The sequence below is a fragment of the Dendrobates tinctorius genome, unplaced genomic scaffold (genome assembly GCF_039654945.1).
Source record: "Dendrobates tinctorius isolate UK_male_01 unplaced genomic scaffold, ASM3965494v1 ptg000008l, whole genome shotgun sequence".
Taxonomy (NCBI): Eukaryota; Metazoa; Chordata; class Amphibia; order Anura; family Dendrobatidae; genus Dendrobates; species Dendrobates tinctorius.
Genome location: NW_027361676.1, coordinates 52743931 through 52749930, shown reverse-complemented (window position 1 = coordinate 52749930; position 6000 = coordinate 52743931). Strand labels below are relative to the sequence as shown.

Below are 6000 nucleotides of genomic sequence, written 5' to 3'. Positions count from 1 at the left end.
AGATAAATGTTGCAAAAAAGAAAGAAATAAGAAAAAAAGCACTTACCGGATCTTCAAGGTTAAAAGTCCTTTATTAAGAAAACTGTAGTCATTCGTTACATGGACTGCGATGAGATGCGGTGAGGTAAGGGAGATTGGTGAGGGAGGTGTATGACAGACGTTTCGCATCTAGCTGACATTTCTACCGGTCCATTCTAAAATAAACTACATATAAATACTACAAGACATCATGGAGTCATTGTCCAAACAATCATATTAAAAAATTGACAAATTTTATTGAAATTGAATTACACAACATAATACATATAGTAAACAGCTAAGAAGTCAAAGATCATAGAAGGCTCATTTGTGAAGAACAACAAATGTTGGTTATATCACAGGGAGGAGCATAAGACAAAGCTGAGCAAACTATGACTCAAAAAGGAATCAAAATATAAACCTACTCAAAAGTGAATAGTGCATATAAGGTGCAGTGTTACTGTAGAATATGTTTGAAAGGATCCCAGGTCAAAAAGCGATATGTAGCAAAGATAATAGCAAAATGTAGAGACAAATGCCAATTTCAGATGTCTCAGAACCCAGGGGAGACAGTGCCATAAAAAATGCTCAGCTTACCCATAATGACATTTGACCGATGCAGCCCCGACGCACGTTTCACTTTGGCTGCTTATGAACTAGTGTGACAGGTGTTCAGAATGATCAGCACTGTAACAGCGTATATGCGCTGCGCCACAGATCCCAGAAGCTGCAACTCCTATGGCCTCTCACATGATGGGGCAGGTGTGAGGGAAATCCCTTGTGATGTCAAGAACCCAACCACATCACTTTCGGACTCCGCAAAAGATGCACATTGGACACTGCCACAGCGGGCATGCGCCGAAACCTCCATGCTGAAATAGGGTAAATAAAAGGGCAAAATAAATGCAACAGATGACTGTATGGCTCAGACTATCACTCATATTAGAATTGTGTATAAACATAAGTGTCTGATCTAGTATTAATAAATCATATATAAAGTGACCTGTGCATTATAGAAGATATTTGCTTTATTTCACAAATTTAAAAGTCGGTCAAAGCAATAAGAAAAAGAAACAATAAAAGAAAATGACAGGGGATATATTAGACAGGTTGGTATACAGTATATATATGTGTAGTGCCATACAAATAAATGAAGAGCAGTGAATAACCAACAGACATTAATGCTTTAAATATATATACAATACACCATTTATGTCAATTATACCGTTGCGCCGATAGAACCACATTCAGAGGAAGACTGCTGGTTTTGTCAAACAAATTGTAAGTTGTTCTCCAGATGGTATAACATCAACTTTCTGAGAGATCACAAGCAATTCGGAAGACATAGACAGTAGATGGGATTACACGATGAGACGAAAATACTAGATTAGATTAAACAAAGGACACAAAATTAAAATCTAAATCCGGGGAAAATCAGAAACATTAATGTATGTTATAAAAAGGAACAAAACTCAATTGTTTATTCACCCAAGGTTGTCATCCAGCGGCACTCAATCTGCGCTAAAGTGCGTTTAATGTCCCCACCCCTAATGCAACATCATACTCAGTCAATGCGAAGTACCTGAAGATCTTTTTGGTTACATTTATGGTGCAGCTGAAAGTAGCAAGGGATGGGCTTAAGGGAAGCAATGTCATGCACCTCGTTTGCGGCCATAATATTTCTAACATGCTCACGGGTGCATACCCGGTGTTCTCGTGAAGTCAATCCAATGTAAATTAATTTACAAGTGCATCTAGCCAGGTATACAACATAGGTGGCACTACATGCGATATAACCATTAATCATCAAAACTCTGAGGCCGTCAGCAAAGGAGAATGACGTCAACTCTAAAAGTGACATGTATTCACTCTCTTTATGGGTGGTAACTTACTACATGTCAACAAATAAAATTGCAAAGTTACAACACACAGATATAAACTTCATAACAATACAGACAAGTCTAATTTATCATTTAACCCTAAGGAACCTTGGGCATTTGTGTCTAATATCCATTTTGCTTCTTTTTTCAAAAGTAAACTATTATAATCCCCTCCTTATGTAGGGTATTTTATGTTTTCCAAACCTGCAAAATTAAGAACTTTTGGATTAGCGTTGGGACACTCATGGAGATGTTTAATTAATCTTGGTGAACCTTTTTTAGTACATATGGAATTAAAATAGTTTTCTAACTCTAATAAAGAGTGACATAAAAAGATAACATAAACCACATGTTTTGTCCTGCATGTAATTAATTCTTTTACTCTATGTGATATTGAAACTACCGGAATATTTTTACCCAACAATTGAAGGTGACAAAAAGAGCAATTTCCATACTTGTCAACTATGAGGTAACTACACCTGCATGCTGCAGTCATGCAGACTTTTAACCAAGATCCGGTGAGTGCTGTTTTCTTCTTTCTTTCTTTTTGCAACATTTATCTGAGTCTCAGCATTTGCACCACCGATTATGATCTAAAAAAAGTTGCTATCTTCTGGGTTAATTGTATAAGCCATTTCAAATTGGTGCCTCTACACTTCTGCTCTCCATTTTGCATCTGAACACAGATGAACTGACTGCTGCTTGGCAGGGGCTAGCAATGCCCTGCCACCTAATCTATGGCTGCATGGATGGTGATGTCATCAAGGGGCTGGAGGAACACCAAGGAGCAGATCCACAGTCACCATGAATTGCAGATACAGTCAGCATTAGAAAGAGCACTATTCATGTTTTCTTTATAGTTTATGAAGCTATGGCCATTAGAATATTTTTTTTATCTCCCCGGAGTACCCCTTTAAGTATACACCATGTGTAATTTATTTCAATTAAAGATGGACTTATTGAATATTTTTTCCTATTAAATTCAATGGAGACCAAAAATCCACAACAAGCTAATTATAGCAAATTTTGTTATAGGCTACCTTTGCAAAAAAAAAAAAATCAAGTACTTTAGATGTTTTGGAGGATCCCTGGAATTTTCTCCTGCCTGTCTCTATACATCTCAGACTACTGTAATTACGTTGCACTTTATATAACTATGACTAGTTCTTCCAATAAGAGTTCAGATGGTGATTAAGAGATGCCCTATTCTCATCATAGATGCATGTTTCCATCAAGATAGCCTTTGAGACCATTGGCATCAGGTCAATGGAACAACTGTAGCTAGATGTCTGGCTCTTAGCTCAGTGTCATACAGTTTCTGGTGGTTTATGTAGACACTGACACGGGTTGGTATTTGACATCTATTTCACTTTCAGTGCAGACTGAAATACCATGTTTCGCTATGTTCCATTCTTCGCACGTTATTATGACACCATGTGGTCATTGCCATGAAGAGGCCTTCATGAGGCAACGTCAAACATGTTCTACTCTTGGGATAAAAGTTTGGGTTTGCACTTTATACATTTATATACAGTGGGAGAAATAAATATTTGATCTCTTGCTGATTTTGAAAGTTTGCCCACTGACAAAGACATGAACAGTCTATAATTTTAAGAGAAGGATAATTTTAACATTGAGAGATAGAATATCAAAAATAAAATCCAGATAATCACATTGTATAAATTATATAAATGTATTTGCGTTTTGCAGTGAGAAATAAGTATTCAATTCCTCTGGCAAACAAGATTTAATACTTGGTGGCAAAATCCTTGTTGGCAAGCACAGTAGTCAGACATTTTTTGTAGTTGATGAGGCTTGCGCACATGTCAGGAGGAATTTTGGTCCACTCCTCTTTGCAGATCATCTCTTAATCACTAAGATTTTGAGGCTTTCGCTTAGCATCTCGGAGCTTAAGTTCCCTCCATAAGTTTTCCATGGGATTAAGGTTTGGAAAGTGTCTAGGCCACTCCATGAGCTTAATGTACTTCTTTTTGAGCCACTCCTTTGTTGCCTTGGCTGTATGTTTGGGGTCATTGTCTTGCTGAAAGACCTAGCCATGACCCATTTTTAATGCCCGAGCAAAGGGAACGAGGCTGTCACTCAGGATTTTATGATACATGGCTCCATCCATTCTCCTATTGATGCAGTGAAGTAGTTCTGTGCTCTTAGCAGAGAAACGCCCCCAAGACATGTTTCCACCTGCATGCTTGACAGTGGGGAAGGTGATCTTTGGGTCACAGGCAGTATTTCGTATCCTCCAACACGGCAACTTGAGTTAATGCCAAAGAGATCAATTTTTGTCTCATCTGACCATAGCACCTTCGATCAATCTCTCACAGAATCATCCAGGTGTTCATTGGCAAGCTTCAGACAGGCCAGCACATGTGCCTTCTTGAGCAGGGGTGCCTTGCGGACGCTACAGGATTTTAAACCTTTATGGCTTAATGTATTGCCAATGGTTTTCTTGGTGACTGTGGTTCCAGCTGCCTTAAGATTATTTACAAGTTTCCCCCATGTAGTTTTAGGCCGATCTCTCACTTTCCTCATGATCAAGTAAACCCCACGAGGTGAGATTTTGCATGGTGCCCCAGATTGATGTCAATTGACATTCCTTTTGTATTTCTTCCATTTTTTACTATTGCACCAACAGTTGTCTCCTTGTCACCCAGTGCCTTACTTATGGTTTTGTACCCCATTCCAGCTTTGTGCAGGTCTAAGATATTGTCTTTGACATCCTTAGAAAGCTCTTTGGTCTGGCCCATGTTTTAGAGGTTAGAGTCTGACTGATTTATTGAATCTGTGGACAGAAGTCTTTTATAAAGGAGATTATATAGGACAGCTGTCTTTAATGCAAGTAACGCGTTGATTAGAAGCATCTAACTCTTAATGGTTGGTAGGGGATCAAATACTTATTTCTCACTGCAAAAATGCAAATAAATTTATATAATTTATGCAATTTGATTTTCTGGATTTTATTTTTGATATTATATTTCTCAATGTTAAAATTAAGCTACCCTTAAAATTATAGGTACATTTATCATCAACTATATGTATATAGGTTCCTCTGTATAGTGGATGAATTGTTTTGGTGACCTAATTTTTGACACCTAGTGGATTAAAGGATTGGACTTACAACATTATAATGTTGTTTTCCTGTATTATTTGTTTAAGCTATTAATGTTTTTTTAATCGTTTTTAAATGTCTTGCTTGGCTTCTTTTGTTAATAAACTATTTAATTTTACTTGGTGATCACTGTCATTGCATACTGCTTCTTCTCTTACATTGATCATGCATCTTTTTTGCATGTGAAAGGTAGATCCCTTATTATTGTGAGGTGGAGCCCTTTTTTTGCCTTGTAGGCTATTTTGAGGTCCAGCCACAGATTTTCCATGGTGTTTAGATCAAGGGACTGAGAGGGTCATTGTAAAACCTTCAGCTTGCGAATTTTGAGGTAGTCTATTGTGCATTTTGACGTGTGCTTAGAATGATTATCTATTTATAGAAGCCATCCTGTTTTTGACTCCAGGTTTTACAGATAGTGTTATGTTTGCATCAAGAATTTGTTGAAATTTATTTTAATCCAACCCCTAGCCCAACTAATTAGAGAAGACCCCAACATTTCAGGTATAAAAGCGGGCCATAAAGATTACAAAGTCAGCTTGTTCGCTGACGACATAATTTTAACCATATCAGACCCAACCAAGTGCATAGTTAAAATCCAAAACCTGTTGTCCACATTCTCAAAAGTGTCCTACTTCAAGATCAATGAACAAAAATCCAAAATTCTCCCCCTAAATCTGGATGACAATCAAATAGAAACCATTAAACATCTATCCTACTGGAGTTGGTCACTCGAGCACATCACGTATTTGGGACTAAAATTTTCAAATATCATCACATCCCTGATTCCGCTTAACATGAACGCCCTCATTAAAACCATCTCTGATGACATGTTTACCTATGGAAAAAAAATCTTATCATGGTGGGGCAAAATCACCACTTTCAAAGCATACATCCTTCCAAAAATATTATATCGCTTCAGATCACTACCCCTGCCTATCCCTACCTCACTTCTAACACATCTACAAATCAAAAACAACA

The 6000-nt window shown here is 37.5% G+C and overlaps 1 long non-coding RNA gene across 1 annotated transcript in view; it reads right to left on the bottom strand.

Annotated features, from left to right (window-relative positions):
* Window positions 1-486: 486 nt before the first annotated feature.
* The window catches only part of LOC141089552 (uncharacterized), a 70499-nt gene continuing 64985 nt past the window's right edge, over window positions 487-6000 (bottom strand). The window contains exons 2-3 of the long non-coding RNA XR_012232323.1: window positions 1244-1400; window positions 487-890 (exon numbers count right to left, since the gene is read on the bottom strand). This is a non-coding gene — a long non-coding RNA (uncharacterized lncRNA). The remainder of the gene's footprint in view (window positions 891-1243; window positions 1401-6000) is intronic.